The following is a 17,111-nucleotide window of genomic DNA, read 5'->3' as shown; positions in this document are numbered from 1 at the left end:
TACTTTTCAGCCTTTAATAATTCGATGTGCCTCACTCTGTCTGCGAGTAGGGACATATCTCGAATATACTGAGTATCAATTTTCTTTCTAATAGAATACTCTAGACCCCCAGCGGCTAAGACAACTAGCTCATGTTCGGGGACATGAGTGAAACATCGAGATTTAAGCATCCTAAACCTGTTTAGATAATCAACAATGGACTCTGCTGTCTTCCTTTTGACACTAGCCAAATCCTTCAAACTCACCTTGCACTCTCCCCTAAAGAATTGTTCATGGAAAATTCTTTCCAATTGGGCCCATGTATGGACTGACCTTGGGGCGAGGGTGGTGAACCAGGTAAACGCATTCTTAGTTAAGGAACTTGGGAAGTACTTCATTTTCAAATTTTCATTGATGGCTAAGTCCCCTGCTTCGATCTGGTACCTGGCTATGTGCTCTACAGTAGACTCTCCTGAGTCCCCAGAGAACTTGGTGAACTTGGGGACCTTCCAGCCTCGAGGAAGTTCAGATTCGAGAACTTCTTCTGTAAAGGCCGATACAAAATGGGGTCTATTTGCGAAACCTACGTTGAAGCCATGTTGGTTCAACAATTGTTCCACTACCGCAGCAACATTTTGTTGCCCCCCAGCGTTCTGTTGTCGCATTCTTTCTAGCACACCATCAGCGTGCTCATCCCTGTTCACCATATACACATTTTGCAATGGTGGTTGCACTCCCTCATTTCCCCCAAACAAAGGGTTTGCCCCCAAATCTTGGTGTTGTGGCGCTTGATAGCGCACAGGAGCTGGGACATGATTAGGCAATGGGATTTGATTAATCCCTGGTGTCGGTTGGATTTCGACTGGTGCCCCCAGGGCTGTAGCCAAACGATCCATCTGATGTGCTAAATGCTGATTATTGGCATTATTATTTTGGAGCACGGGGTTAATTATTTCACCTATCTGTCGAGATAGCATGTTAACCATCTCATGGTTGCTATCATCCACTTGCTGCCTAATGGCTTGAAGTGAACCAGAGTTCATACCTGTGGACAAATAAATTTGTGAAATGGGCCCAGGGGTAGGGCCAGGAGGACTAACTCGACTTCCTAAGTTCAGCATTGTCCCATTTGCCCCAAAGGGGGGTATGCTAAATGGGGAAACATTCTCGGAGAATGTCGAATAGGTACCTGATGAAACTAGTTTAGTAGTGTTTTTAGGGTCATTTCTTAGTTTGTTTTGAGTCTTTTTGTTGAGTCTCATGTAGTGTTTCATGCATTCTCATGCATTTTTATCTTTATTTGTGTTTTTACTTTGTTTTGGTAGTTTCATAGTTTTATAGGGACCTTTCATGCATTTTAAGTAAGTTTAGGACATGCATATCTTTTCTACTTGAATTGAGGGTCTTTTGTGCTAATAAACTCTTGGAAATCCTAGATATTTTCCTTGCTTTGTTCCCAAGCAGCTAGGTCTGAAAACTGATGAAGAAAGAAGGTCAAAAGGCTTGGAAAATTGAAGGGAGGCTTAAAGGGGAGTTAAGAAGAAGGTCAAGAGGCTTTCTAGCATGTAGAGAGCGCTCAGACGCTCGTGTTGAGCGCTTGAGCGCCAATTGATTCGCTGTTTACATGATGCTAGAAAGGAATTGGCGCCTGAGCGCTCCCGGTTGAGCGCCTGAGCGCCAATTACCTCCAGAAGCTGCTTTTTCCACTTGGAATTGGCGCTCAGGCGCTCTGAATTGGCGCCTGAGCGCCCAGACTCGACCTGTTTGCCCATAAATAGGCTTTTTGTCATTTCTTTTGTAACTTTGGTCATTTCTATACATTCCTAAATAAGTTAGAAGTAGGGTTAGGCTCTGGAGCTTGAGGAGAAGCATTCTCCAAGTCCATGTTCCAGGTTTTATCCTTCTTTTCTTGTATGGATTCTATAGCCATGCTTGGCTAAAACCCCTTTTGCTTTGGGTTCTTTGTAAGACTTTGAATATTTTAGCTATCAATCCTTTTCTATTCATGATGTTCTGAGTAAACCCTTGAATCTCACTTCTATGCTTTATCTTTCAAGCTTGAATGCATGCTAGCTTCTTACTTTTCTATAATCATAACGATAGTTTGTTATAGAATTGGGACTTGTTGTGAGATTACTCCTTCTATACTTGCTACTAGGAATAGAGGAAGGGTTGGGGTTTGTTGGCCTGATTTGTATGCTTAGTGCTTCTAGCAAATGTTTAGGTTATCAAGGAATTGAACCTATCTTTTGATTAGGAAGGGTTTTCTTTGCGAGGCATCGAAAGATAACTAACTAGGCTAGAACATCAAGGAGAGACTCGGGATTAATTGAATAGGAAGGTTTGCTAAAACTGAAATAGTTGAACAAGAACCCAAGGCAATCTCATATCTGTTTTCAATCGCTTTATTACTTGATTACTTGTCTTTTTACAAACTCAAGAAACAACCAATTATTAAAACTGAATTTTACTTGCTTTTCAACCTTAAACTTGAATCTTAAACTGAATTTGCAATCTAATTCCCTATGGTTCGATAATTTAAAACCCGGAGGTATTCGTACACTTGCGAATTGACCAACAAGTTTTTGGCGCCGTTGCCGGGGAATTGTTTGTGGTTTTTGGTTTAAGTTTTTGGTTTGTGGTTTTATTTTCTGTTTTGAACTTTGCCTAGAATCGGTGCTACTAACCTTTCTCTGTTTGAGTGCCACAAATTTCAGGTCATGGGTGGCTTTATGACAGAGGAGGAGATGCAAGCCCACATAGAGGCACGAATCCAAGAGGGGATCACCCTCCGATTACGTGCACAAGGAGTTATGAATGCCAACCGGTCTCTTCGGGAACTCACTTCGGCTCCTATGAGTTATGACTATCCCGGGAGCATTGTCTTTCCCAAAGGAGTGGGAAACTTTGAGTTGAGACCGACATTCATCAACTTGGTGAGCCAAAACCAATATGGTGGAGGTGCTATGGAAGATCCTCATTCTCACATGGAGAGGTTCATCCGGAATTGCAACACTTACCGGGTGAACAATGTTCCATCCGATGCAATCCGGTTGAGCTTGTTTCCATTCTCTTTGAAGGATGTAGCTGAGGAATGGCTGAATTCACAACCTCAAGGGAGTATCACTACTTGGGAGGACTTGGCAGAAAAGTTCACAACAAGGTTCTTCCCAAGAGCCCTTTTGAGGAAATTGAAAAAGGACATCATGAATTTTGTGCAATCCGCTGAAGAAAATCTCTATGAAGCTTGGGAGCGCTTCAAGAAGCTCTTGAGGAAATGCCCTCAACATAATCTCACCCAAGCTGAATTGGTTGCAACATTCTATGATGGTCTAGAATACTCTTGGAGGTTTGGCCTAGACACAGCTTCAAGTGGAGAGTTCGATGCTCTTCCCCCACAAGCGGGGTATGACTTAATAGAAAAGATGGCAGCGAGAGCCATGAACTCTGAAAATGATCGCCAAACCCGAAGGAGAATGTTTGAATTTGAAGCTTATGACAAGCTCTTGGCCTCCAACAAGCAAATCTCTGAAAAAGTGGCGGAGATTCAAAATCACATAAAAGTGACCAAGCTGGTCGGTGCTAGTGTAGCCAAAGTGGAGTGTGTGACTCGTGGAGGGCCTAATGTTAGTAATTCTTGTACCATGACTAATCAAGGTTTCCAAGGTCAAAGCTCTGGACTATTTCAACAAGTCCAAGAGCAAGTTGATGTAAAGGATGGTGGCAAGAAGAGCTTAGAGGAGCTATTGGAGAGCTTCATCAACCGCATGGAGAGCAACTATAAAATCCAAGATGCGGCTATCAAGAACTTGGAAAGTCAATTTGGCCAGCTAGCCAAGCAAATAGCCAAGATACCTCAAGGTAAGTTTTCTCCTAATGCTTTAATTTTGTCTAAACATGAAAATGCTGATGTTGTTACCACTAGGAGTGGGAGAGTGTTACATGAGTCTAAAAAACAAGTTGAGGGAGAGAAAAATGACAAAGTGGAGGAAAAAGATGAAGGTGTTATAAAGAAGAGGGTGAGTGAACCTGTGAAAGCTAGAGTTTTGAGCACTCCTTCTCCTGAACTTAGCAAGATTCCATTCCCCAAGGCTTTGGCTAATAAAAATCTGGATAAACAGTTTTCTAAGTTTTTGGAGGTTTTTAAGAAACTCCACATCAATATACCTTTTTCTGAAGCCTTGGAGCAAATGTCAATCTATGCTAAGTTCATGAGGGATATCCTAAGTAAAAAGAGGAAGTTGAGTGAGGTTGATGAGACGGTCATGTTGATTGAGGAGTGTAGTGCAATCTTGCAAAGGAAGATACCTAGGAAGAGGAGAGATCCCGGAAGCTTTACTATTCCGGTGGAGATTGAGGGGTTGTCGAAAGTGGATGCATTGTGTGACTTAGGAGCGAGCATCAACTTGGTGCCGCTTAGCATGTTTAGGAGGTTGAACTTAGGTGAGGTTACCCCAACTATGCTCTCCTTACAAATGGCGGACCGATCCCTAAAGACACCTTATGGGATCATTGAGGATGTTATGGTGAAGGTGGATAAGTATGTGTTCCCCGTTGATTTTGTGGTGCTGGACATGGAGGGAGATGCAAAGATTCCTCTTATTCTAGGCCGACCCTTTTTAGCCACTGCTAGGGCTAAGATTGATGTTGATAAGGGTCAGCTCATTCTCCGAGTTGGTAAGGACAAGGTAAGATTTTCAGTTTTCAATCCTAATTTGCAAGCTAACCTTAATGATGGTTTTGTTTGTGATATGATTCAAAGCTTGTCCAGGTCTTCAAAGGAGACCCCCAAGGTAAGTGAAAAAGATGTTGAGCTTAGCCAAGCTCTCATCAAGCTTGTTAGTAAAAACAAGTATGGGGGGTCTAAAGATGAGAGTTTCAAAGACCACATGGCCTGATTCATTGAAGCTAGTCACCTTGGAAAGATGGAAGGTGTGACTAGTGATGAGCTCAAGGTTAAGCTCTTCCCTCACTCCTTGAAGGGGGGAGCAAGGATTTGGTACGATGGTTTACATGATACCCTCTCTTGGGAGGAATTGTTCCAAAGTTTTTGTGCGAGGTTTCTACCTTGCACATGTGGAAGGAAGCTTGATGGTAAGGAATTTCCTTCCTAACCCCAAAGGAAGGAGAGTCCACCTAGGACTATAACTTAGGGCTTCTTGGGAGACAACCCAAGTCTTGTTTTATTTCGCTTGTTTGTTTGTTGCATTTTGCAGGGAATGAGAGCCTGAATTTTGGAAAAGGAGCTATGCTTGAGCCTCCGTGGTAATTGGTAAATGAGGTCAACTCTTTCCCGTAGTGTAGTTCATGCATGTTTAGCATATTTTTCCTTTGTAGTTTTTTATCTTCTTTTTGGCATGCATTGTTTTGTTAGAGTCATTTTGGGTCTTTACTTCCCTATACTCACATGTTTTTGCCCGTAGTTATGCTCTCGTACTTGTGCTGGTTTTGAAAATGTTTTTGTGAATACTTGTGTTTTCTTTTGGGGATGAGTGATTGCATGCTTTGGGGAAGAGAGGAGGAGACTTTGGTCTTCCGAGTGTTTCTTAAGGATAGAGTTGGTGTGAGTCCATAAGGGTCCATCTTTGACCCTTCACTATAAAATTTCCCTGGAGGATCCTGACTCACTCGTACTTCTTGGTTCTGTATTGATTTCACTCTTTGCATGCTTTGTGATACTTGCACAATTCTTGAGACTTGTATGTTTTTGAGCTTCAGAGTTTGTTGGCTTGAACATTGTCCTTAGTTGTCCCATTTGAGCCTTATTGAAGAATTTGTTGTAGCCAAGTGATTGGGACGGATGTTTGGTTGGATTTTGGGGAGTGTTGGTCCTTGCATTGTGTTGGAGCTAGTAATTAAAGTTGGAAATGTCTCTTGCCCCAAGTGTAAAAAAAAGGATGAAGAAGAAAAAGAAAAAAGAAAAAAAGACTCCTAATCAAGTTGGAGTTGCAAAAAGGAAAAAATAGAATAAAAGAAAGTTGAAAAAGGGGTCAAGAGACTTGTGCTAAAAAAGGTTTGTTTTTGAAAGCTCCGGGGGTTACTAATTGGACCACACTCAATATGTTTTGAAGCCTAGCCTTCCTTAGGGATCAACCACCTTGTACTTCACCAAGCCAACATTTCAACCCTTTGAAGTCTCTTTGAATTTTTGCATGTTTGATCTTTGTTGCTATTGAGTGAATGACATTCAGGACCTGTGAACTTGCTTGTGTGCTCAGTGCACTTAATATATATCTCATCCTAGGAATTTTAGATCTATATGCTTCTCATGATGGACTCTACACTCTTCTTTGTTTGAAAGTTGCATGAAGTGGATTGTTGTGTCTTTCTTTTGGAACCAGCTGTGGTTGCGAAATTCCCCGGTTTTCTTTAAAGTATTCCTTGTGGAGAGCACTTGTTTAGGAGCATTTCTTGCACTTGAGGGCAAGCGAGTGTTTTTTACGCTCGAGGGCGAGCTGTCGTTGAGTATAGTGGTGTGATGAAACTAGTTTAGTAGTTTTTTAGGGTCATTTCTTAGTTTGTTTTGAGTCTTTTTGTTGAGTCTCATGTAGTGTTTCATGCATTCTCATGCATTTTTATCTTTATTTGTGTTTTTACTTTGTTTTGGTAGTTTCATAGTTTTATAGGGACCTTTCATGCATTTTAAGTAAGTTTAGGACTTGCATATCTTTTCTACTTGAATTGAGGGTCTTTTGTGCTAATAAACTCTTGGAAATCCTAGATATTTTCCTTGCTTTGTTCCCAAGCAGCTAGGTCTGAAAACTGATGAAGAAAGAAGGTCAAAAGGCTTGGAAAATTGAAGGGAGGCTTAAAGGGGAGTTAAGAAGAAGGTCAAGAGGCTTTCTAGCATGTAGAGAGCGCTCAGGCGCTCGTGTTGAGCGCTTGAGCGCCAATTGATTCGCTGTTTACATGATGCTAGAAAGGAATTGGCGCCTGAGCGCTCCCGGTTGAGCGCCTGAGTGCCAATTACCTCCAGAAGCTGCTTTTTCCACTTGGAATTGGCACTCAGGCGCTCTGAATTGGCGCCTGAGCGCCCAGACTCGACCTGATTGCCTATAAATAGGCTTTTTGTCATTTCTTTTGTAACTTTGGTCATTTCTATACATTCCTAAATAAGTTAGAAGTAGGGTTAGGCTCTGGAGCTTGAGGAGAAGCATTCTCCAAGTCCATGTTCCAGGTTTTATCCTTCTTTTCTTGTATGGATTCTATAGCCATGCTTGGCTAAAACCCCTTTTGCTTTGGGTTCTTTGTAAGACTTTGAATATTTTAGCTATCAATCCTTTTCTATTCATGATGTTCTGAGTAAACCCTTGAATCTCACTTCTATGCTTTATCTTTCAAGCTTGAATGCATGCTAGCTTCTTACTTTTCTATAATCATAACGATAGTTTGTTATAGAATTGGGACTTGTTGTGAGATTACTCCTTCTATACTTGCTACTAGGAATAGAGGAAGGGTTGGGGTTTGTTGGCCTGATTTGTATGCTTAGTGCTTCTAGCAAATGTTTAGGTTATCAAGGAATTGAACCTATCTTTTGATTAGGAAGGGTTTTCTTTGCGAGGCATCGAAAGATAACTAACTAGGCTAGAACATCAAGGAGAGACTCGGGATTAATTGAATAGGAAGGTTTGCTAAAACTGAAATAGTTGAACAAGAACCCAAGGCAATCTCATATCTGTTTTCAATCGCTTTATTACTTGATTACTTGTCTTTTTACAAACTCAAGAAACAACCAATTATTAAAACTGAATTTTACTTGCTTTTCAACCTTAAACTTGAATCTTAAACTGAATTTGCAATCTAATTTCCTGTGGTTCGATAATTTAAAACCCGGAGGTATTCGTACACTTGCGAATTGACCAACAGTACCTTGTACGCCTTGCATCATAGATGCAGGCATACCAAAAGGCATGTCTCTCACGGGCAAAGAGACATTCTGCATAAATGAGGTTGGTGGCACGTTTACCACTCCCCTTGTCACCGTTGGGACAATTTGTGCCTGCACTGATCTAGACACAGGCATTTCTGCAACTGCAGAAATCACCACATTCTGGGTTGGCATAGTGGTGTCAGGCCCCATCCCAGTAGATATTTCTTCATTATTGTTACCACTACTTCCCCCGGGACTGCTCTGATTGCCCACGTTAGACCCTTGGGGGGAGGTTCTTCCTCGATTGCTTGCCATACTTACAGTTTTACCACTTCTCAGGTGCATATAAAACGTAAATCACAAGCAAGGCAAGTAACAAATACCAGATAGCATGCAATAAACCAAACACACAAAACGCTTCTGTAAAACTTAGTTTTCACAAAAACGGTCCCACTGGGCGTGCCAATTTGTTTACGGTGGTTTTTGGTAAACAAATATCCTCTTAGTTCGACTAAAGGAAGTTTAGAATTAGGGTCATTTTGGGAAAACGTCTTGCCAAAGTGTTGTGTGAGTTGATATTTTCGACAACAATGACCGATTCAAAAGAAATTGGATTTCATTAAACGCGGACCAATTACATGAAGATCAAAATGTAACAAAGTAAAAAGGAAACTGCAAGAAACGTAAATTTCGACACGAAATTGAACAACAGGACTAGCAAAGTTAACAAGTAACGCGACAAGCTTAAATGCAGGAAAGATAAACATTTGGTTCTGCAACGTACTCCTCCATCATCACGTCTTGCTCCTTGAGTCTCATTGATGCGGACATTAGAGCTTTTTAGTGAATTTTTCAGAGTTGAGTTTGGAACCCCTTTTTTGACTTGAATTCTCCTATTTATAGAGCTCCATATCCTGCGTGTTCTTGGCGGTTTTTCTCCCTTACTGGATGGGTTAGTGGGTCTGATTCCCCACGATCTGATGCTTGCCCCGGAAGTTCCCTGCGTCGTGGTGGAGATCGTGTTCTTCAACCATTTCAACCGCCTATTAGCCACGTATTCAGCCATCGTGGTGAAAACCTGACTCAGTCAATGCTGCACGTGTTAAATATGCCCGTGTTTGTAGTAACAGTCACCACCGTCCCTTTGTCGAGGTCGACCTCTTCTTTAACTTGGCGCATTTCACCTTTCTCTTTCAGTCCATTTTCGACTACCTTGTGTGCTTTGGGCCGAATGTTTTTGGGCCAACAAATATATAACGGTATCTGGTCTCCAAGAGATATTTATCTTTATTAAGGGTCCATTTTTATTATTTGCCCGGGGACCGGCCTTGTCTTTAATCTCTCCTTCCAATTAGTTTATTTACTTTTTCTCTTGGCACTCTTCCAACAAAAAAAAATTATAAATAAAAGCCAGATATAATACTTGGTGATGGCTGTTTATGTGCATTTCCATGCAGTACTGCCCATTTCTTCTCCAAATCTCTCACAGTACGTATCCTCCATTGAATTCTGGAAGGAAAAAGAGTTATCGATTTTATCACAAGCAATAATTTCAGTACAAGTGTCATATTCGTTCCAAGAGATACACATTGATCATATTAATCACTACATGATGAAATTTACATCTAAGATCCCTTAATATGTTTAGTCGACCAATTTAGTCTGTGAATGTTCATTTCAAAACAGTCTCAATATCTCCTTATTTGGGATTTAATTTGACCAATGAAATGTGTATTCACAGGCAACAACAGTAATTTCCATCGATCATGTATTGATATGACCGACATTGTTAGACGATTACTCATTGTATATTGAACAATAATATATATGCTTTGGCTTCGAATACAAAAGACAGTTGCATGATTAAAGATGCAACGAACCAGATCTCTTTTCCTCTGTTCCAATTCTTCTAGCATAGCCGATTTTGACGCTTCCACATCTGCATCTGATCCATCTTTCGCATTTGTCTTGGTCTCTTCCTCCCAAGAACCAGATTTCCAAGATTTGCCAGCATCTTCCGAAGCTTGGAGCTGCACACTGTCCTGATCAGCTCTCAGTTTCTTCAGTGTCATCCATCTCCTGATACAGAAAGCACAAGAATAAAAAAAGAAAGAGATCAAGTACTACAAAAAAGAACCTCACTTGATAGCATACACAAACAGCATATAATATAGCTCCTTTAAATTGAGCTTGTCTCTAAAGTGTGTGAGCAAAAGTGTTTCCTTATTTAGATCTTTGTAATCATGATTTCAAAGCATATTAAATTGAAATGGCAAACGTTATAGAAAAGCTTATTTTTAGAGGAACCTTATCCAATACCAACAATAAAGTGAATCAAAATGCTCACCTCTAACCTCTGCAGCAAATCCTTCTCTTGCAATTTCTCCTTTATTTTGTTCACGCAATTTGATATTGCATTCTCAAAAGCAGCATTTTCTTCCTTCAGTGTCACCTCTCTAAGCTGGGCCTCCCCATAGCAACAAAAAAGAAAAAGTCTCAGACAGTTGATCACATAGTTTTTGAATAATTGAAATTTGGAGTAAAAGCAAAACCCTGAACTATCTATCCCAACTTTCACAAAAAGTTCATATTAAATTTTGCACAACCTAGTTTCTTCGAATTTAATTTGTATCCAGTCATATTTTGAAATTTTACGACGTCAAGTTACATCTCTCCAATATATTTTCATCTTTAATTTACTCCCCACAAGACGCAATTCCATTCGAGCCGAGAATATCCAAATCATGGTAGAGCTAGCTCTTCCAGTGGAAATTCAACTCGAACCAACCACCGACTTGTAATCACACCTTGCACTAATGAAATGAAAATGAAAATGAAATTGTTGTGTGGAAGAGTGACCAGTTGGCGGGTGGCGGAGTGGGAGTTGAGTTGAAGGGTGAGGGCATTGTTGGAGGCGAGGGATTGGGCGTTGAGATGAGGGAGGCTCGCGAGATATCAGAGGGAGGCACTCTGAGCCGTAGATCATCGATCGAACGGCGAAGAGATGACCGCCTTCTGGTCAAGTTCCCAAACGTACTTCCTCTGATCTTCCGACCATATGATCGGGATCGATCCCTCCTTTTTTCCGCCTTCGCCACCCACAACGTCCGCTGCCCATGCCAGTAACTCTGCCATATCTCACTTCTCTCAAATTCGTGTCCAATTGGTGGGATGAGATTATTTAATTTTGAGCAAGCTTCCTCATTAACGATTTCTCAATTTCGATCCACATTTCATTTCAGTGATGAATTTATATTTCTTCTTTTTTCTTTGTCATATCTTATGCTTGGAACCGGTGTTATTAAACTCGGCCCATTGATCGACTCGGTCAGGGCACTGGGTCAATGGGTCACTAGTCTGACCACTAGGTCACTGGTTGAACCGCTTGACTTGGTTTACATTAAAAAATTCATAGTACTAAGTATAATTAATATCAATCAATATATATTATAAAAGAAGAACTTTCATGAGGCCAACTTGATGAGGGGTCACTCCCAGATTAATTCTCAGGCCAATTTGATGAGGTGTCAGACTATTAGATGTCTTCTATTCTCTTGACACGTGTGCACCTCACCCTTCGCTTCTCCCCTGCTTTCTTTCTGCTAAACCTAAAACCCGCGTGCGTTTCCTTCAGCTCCCAAAACACGAGTCTGGTAGGGTTCCGGTGCCTTTCTCCTAGCGCCGCCCCTCCTTGCCGTTGTCGGTGCCTCCCTCTTCCTACAGTGTTGGTTCTTCTTCCTCTGTTTGATTTTGCTAGATTGGGAACCCTAATCTCCTCCCTCACCGCCATTGAGGAAACAAATCCCTCCCAAAACATCACCATCCATGATTCTTCATCACGATGGGTCGCATCACCTGGGATTTCCGCCGCTCCAAAGACGAAGCCAATAGCTCACTACTCATCCCACTGCGTCTCCATGTTGGTAATCCATGTGGGTCTTGACATCGGGTGGCTCTAGACGGATCCATTCATTCCCGGCGCTATTTGTAAGACCCTAACCTTGCTTATGTATTGCTTTAAGTGATTTATTGAATAAAAGTAAAGTTTGATTTGTTTGCAAAACTGTCTGTGACCTTGTGTGAATTGTTTAGAGGTCTTAACGACCTTATCTGGAGAAGCTTCCTTCATGAGAGTTGTAGCTCTCTGAGTTAGCTAAATTCTCTCGTTGGTTTCAGGTCATTCCGACCTCTTTAGCCCGAGATATTCATGTTTTAGTGACGGAAGGTCAGGTTGTACTGTACTAGCGATTTTGCTAGAAGAATTTTTCTTAATTCCGAATTTATTTTTTAAATTCAGGGGAAGGGGTTTTTGCCTTGATTTATTTTATTCTCTTAATCAGTAATTAGGAGGGTAGGGCTTGGGTCATTAAAGAGAAAAAACAAAAAACAAAACCCTAGTCTCAGAAGCCTCTCAAGAGACCATCAAGTGCCTGAAACAAACCAAAATTTTCTGTCAAGTAATTTCATAGTTGGTTTCATATTTCAGCAAGAATGGGAATAAGAAAAAGCAAAGAACAAGAACCATATAACAGAAAGCTAGATATATAATAAAACACTTGGAAAGGTTGGCAGAATTGAAAGTCACTACAGGGTTCTTTATTTGGTCTAAATTGCTCTCATTTGACCCCACAAGCTAGCCGCAATCTTCTTATCCAATTCTTCCCAATTCTAGGACCGAAATCCACCTACAAACAGAACACATAACAAAAACAAATCATTTGAACTAAAACAAGTAAAATGCATACTAAATTTAACACGAATGCATGAAAACACTCAAGAAAATATGCAAAACACTATGGAAATAGTATGCAAGATGCACACACATCAATTCTTCCCATGGTTAAACATTTGCTTGTCCTCAAGCAAGTATCTTAGCCCAAGAAGGAAAATAGAGAAAATAAAAATCAGAGATGATCAAAAGGTTACCCAATTAGAGTCTTAAGCGTCCTGAAATCAAACTCTATCAAACAGAGGTACACTTCTCCCAATCTGTCAGTGTTTACAGGTTAAGACAATTCACTCAGCCACTCCACATAGAAAATACATCGCCATAGGCTTGGCCCTAAACCAAATCTCCACAACTAAACTTTTTTTGAATGCATGCTAAAGTCAAAAGGTCTTTTCAAGGGTTGTAATGTGGCCAAGGAAAATCAAATCAACAGGTAAGATAGAGAAAGAAGAAGATATCAAGGGGCTAAACAAAACTAAATAACAATAAGCATCCCTTAGAACATATAAAGAGCAACTTAAGTGTAGAGAATCACAATAAATACAACAATGACTATTAGAGTTAGAGATAAAACTAACTAGAACAGAAAGTGAATCTTTTGTACATTCACTAACTGAATGACTGTATATAGAATGGTCCATATATAGACCAACAGAATCAGTAACAAGAAGTGGCTTAGAGAAGACTCAGGCTGTGAACTAACGAACACATCATTCTACTCGCTGCTTTCCAAAATGTAGTCCTAATATCACAATAGAGGGGGGGTTAAAGGGAAATAAGTAAAGTTAAATATGAATACGTTAATCATGAATAGTTAAAAACAAATACATGTTTTGTACATGGAACCATCATACTTTCTCACCTCAGAAAAAAGCATAAATGCTTACAACAAGCTTGAAACACTTTCACTGCTGAATAGCAAGTTGGAAGCATACTAATTGGAGCTCAATGGCTACAACAAATTTCTCAAGGTCACAGTGATTTCCTCCTTTAATCCATAATGGGTCATACTCTTGTTTACAATGTTCCCGAAGTTGCTTCCCATGGGAGCAATCCACTACACCATCAGAAGTTCCCTATAGGAGAAATGCCAACACAAAGAACTATCTCACAAATAAATATGGTTGAAGACTTGAAGGTTGAAACTCAATTTTCATTAAAGAAACAAGAAAAGGAGAAAAAATGGTAGCCAAGAATGCAAGTTCTTTCCTTTCATCTGTTTGGGTTTGAAAACAGAAAAGAAGAAACATATTAGAAAACCCAACACGGTTTCTTGTCAAATCTGGTTGTTGCGATGATGATCGATCTTCAGTCACTCGAAATTGAGAATGGCGGCGATGATCGATCTTCAGTTCACTCTTCACACACTTTCTTCACGCTTCACTCTTCACTCTTGACACGAGTACTCACTCTTGCCAAACCCTCTTCCCTTCTGCTTCACTCTTCACTGTGTATCTGTATCTGTAGAAGAAGAATCACAGAGAGACAGACACAGAGAAGAACAAATGTTACCGTTTTATTTTTAGGATACAAAATTCATATCTTTTTAGGTTACAAACAATATCTTTAAAGATATTTACTTATTTTATATTACTAAATGATATTAAAAAACTTTTCAACTTTTATTTACTTTGTTTATTAAAGGCTTAAATATATTTTTGCCAAGGACATTAATATAAAAGGTTAATATACAAGGTTAATATTTATTTTGGTACATCGGAAAATTAAAAAAGCGAGAAGAAGAACTACAAGGCTAACAAGTCCCTAGCCAAGGGGACAAAGCTCTGGAGGAGGAACCTCAAGATAGGTATAAGCGCATTGGAGACGACTACCCAACCCAGCAAGACAATCCGCAACGGCATTAGCATCCCGAGAAACATGTCTGAGCTCCACATCTCAATCACGATCCAACAACAACTTAAGCTCAAGCAAGCTGGTGGCTTGAGCATGGAATTGATAAGTACTGTCTACTAGGGCCTGGACAATATCAAGGCAGTCCACTTCACAATCAACACATCTCATATTAGCATCCCAAAGCATATTCAGACCCATCATGAGAGCCTCAACTTCTGCCAGAAGCGGGTTAGCACTAGAAGCACCTGCATAGAAACCGCACACCCAAGAACCAGAAGCATCCCTTACGAGACCCCCCATTCCCGCACGCATGCCAGCTTGATCAAAAGCTCCATCCGTATTTAGCTTGAGCCTTCCAGTAGGGGGAACACTCCACCGCGCACCGCCCCACTCCCTGACAAACTCGACAGGTCTGAAGACAGAAAGGTAATGTGCTCATGGTGATCATGGAGAATCTGTTGGACTGCACTCATCACACTCTAGCTATTATCACCCAAGAGGGCATTGTTCTGCCATCTCCAAATTCCCCGAAAAGGGACGCATTCCCCATATACAAGGTTAATATGAACATTAATAACCATGCTTACATTTAGTGTGCTTTAATATTTAACCAAGTTAATATGGACATTAATATAATCGAGAAAGAAAAGTAAATAAAAGTTGTATAATCTTTCCCTAATTTCCTACTCGCTCCTTCGTCGAACTATTTTCTATTTGGTTCCATGAAGCACGATTTAAAGATATCATCCCACCAAATTGATGCATTTGCGGGTTAACCAAGCTTCCTACAGTATTTAGCTTTGACAACTCTGCTTTAAAGACTCTCTTTTTCAGGCAATAACCACTATTTTATTTGCCCATAAAAATCTTATTGGACAAGTCTCAATCCTTTATTCCAAGCTCACAATATTCCTTTGGATAACATAACTTCTCTCATTTCACCTAAAGCCATTTTACTATTCCCATTTGTCGACCCCGGGATATAAAGGTATTTTTGTGGGTAATTTATTTGATTATTAGTTTATTTTTTGAGTTTAAAGTACTTTTTAGGGTATTTTTATTTAATGATTTTAGTAGTTTTTCTCTATTTTTCAATACTAAATTTAGTTAGGATTTTAGTTCGTTTATTTATGAGTTTTTATTTATTTTAATTTTATTTCAAGAAAATCAGGTAAAAAAAATTAAAAAGAAAAATAAAAGTTATTGGCTATGGAAACGACGCGATCGTGCCAGATTTGCATTGGAGATTCGCGCCATTCTCATAGTTAAAGAGGACAGCGTTCGATTTTTGATCGTTTTGAAACGTTTGGAGAAGTTTCTAAGGTATTTTTCTTTGGAGATTGAAGAGGAGAGAGCCCTAGCATCATTTGGGACTAGGAGAACTATTTAATTTCGAATTGATTGTTGGGCCATGCTTGGCTAACCTTCTTAGGTGCTTTGGGTTTTGGTTTGACTCTCTCAACCTTGTGTCTTGAATTACTTTTGAACTCACTATTCTTAGTTTTATTTATGAATTCCTCGTCTTTTATCATTGAATCCTAGCGCGAAATGTTTAATCTTGCTATTTTTTATGCGATTGAGAGATCGATAGGAAATAAGGATCCGGTGAGCAATTGATTAAGAACGTCTGTCTAAGAGACAAGGGTAACTCTTAATTGTGATGACTAGTAACCAAGAATATTAATTCTCTAATTAAACTCGTTTAGGAACTGTAACGCCCCGATTTCTCGAGTGTCACACAATAACCAAAACGTCATAAATTTCGTAAAGAATTTTCGTCGGTTAATTAATTAATCTTGAATTAATGTTGAAAGTCCAATTTTACGAAATTCTCAAAACTTAACCATTTAAAACTCGCGGAACCAATTAATAACGCAAAACTTCTAAATTAAATAATCATCTGAAAGAGTTGAAACATGTGTCTGAAAGACCAAGGTAAAATTACATCAAAAATAAATATCTGAAACGAAAAGCAAAGGAAAATAGTTCAATGCCCAACTCGATGCTCTCAACGCCAAAAGAAAGTGAATGTCACTCAACCCAACCCTATTCCTTAGCCTTCTCTTCTTCCTCTTCTTCGTCCGAAGTGTAGTCGTCATCTGGCAGTGGCTCGTTGGTGAACTCCCTCAACAGATGATTCCTCAGACCTCGATAGATTTTGCCCTTCTCCGAGTAGTACTGATCAAGTGTCAGCCTAAAGAAGCTTTGGGCCTTCACTCGTCTTCATCTGGGTCCTTCATGTTCCAAGGCTCTCCTTGTAGTGGTGGAAGTTCATCCTCCTTCACCTCAGCCTTCAGTAAGTCCTCGGATTCCACTAGAGGTTCACTCGTTTCTGCCGATGTCTCTTCAAATGGATCTGACTCCAACTCCGACTCCTGGTTAGAGGATTGCTCTGACTCCACAGTAGGTGTCTGGAAACGAAAGGGCACGAATGGTAGCTTCGCCCTCTCGTTATGTTGTTGAACCTCAACACACTCTCCTTTCTCATTGGTTCCCCGAAGTGTGGAATTGCCGACGTAAATGCGACGAACTTGGTGTGCGTCGGACACCCATGCCTCGTCCTTATCCTCGTCATGGAGAATTTAGCTTCCAGGAATGCACCGTGCTCGTGGTCCGAACCATCTGCCCCCCCCCCCAGAACAAACAAGTAAACACATAATAGATGGTTAGTTCTCATGC

The 17,111-nt window shown here is 40.3% G+C and overlaps 1 non-coding gene across 1 annotated transcript; it reads right to left on the bottom strand.

The window, feature by feature from the left end:
- Positions 1–3,167: 3,167 nt before the first annotated feature.
- LOC130741499 (small nucleolar RNA R71) lies at positions 3,168–3,274 on the bottom strand. The gene has a single exon (XR_009020395.1). It is a non-coding gene; the product is annotated as a small nucleolar RNA R71 (small nucleolar RNA).
- Positions 3,275–17,111: the final 13,837 nt, after the last annotated feature.

Source organism: Lotus japonicus, chromosome 2 (assembly GCF_012489685.1).
Source record: "Lotus japonicus ecotype B-129 chromosome 2, LjGifu_v1.2".
NCBI lineage: Eukaryota > Viridiplantae > Streptophyta > Magnoliopsida > Fabales > Fabaceae > Lotus > Lotus japonicus.
Note: the sequence above shows the minus strand (reverse complement) of the source record. Positions and strands in the feature narration are given on the sequence as shown.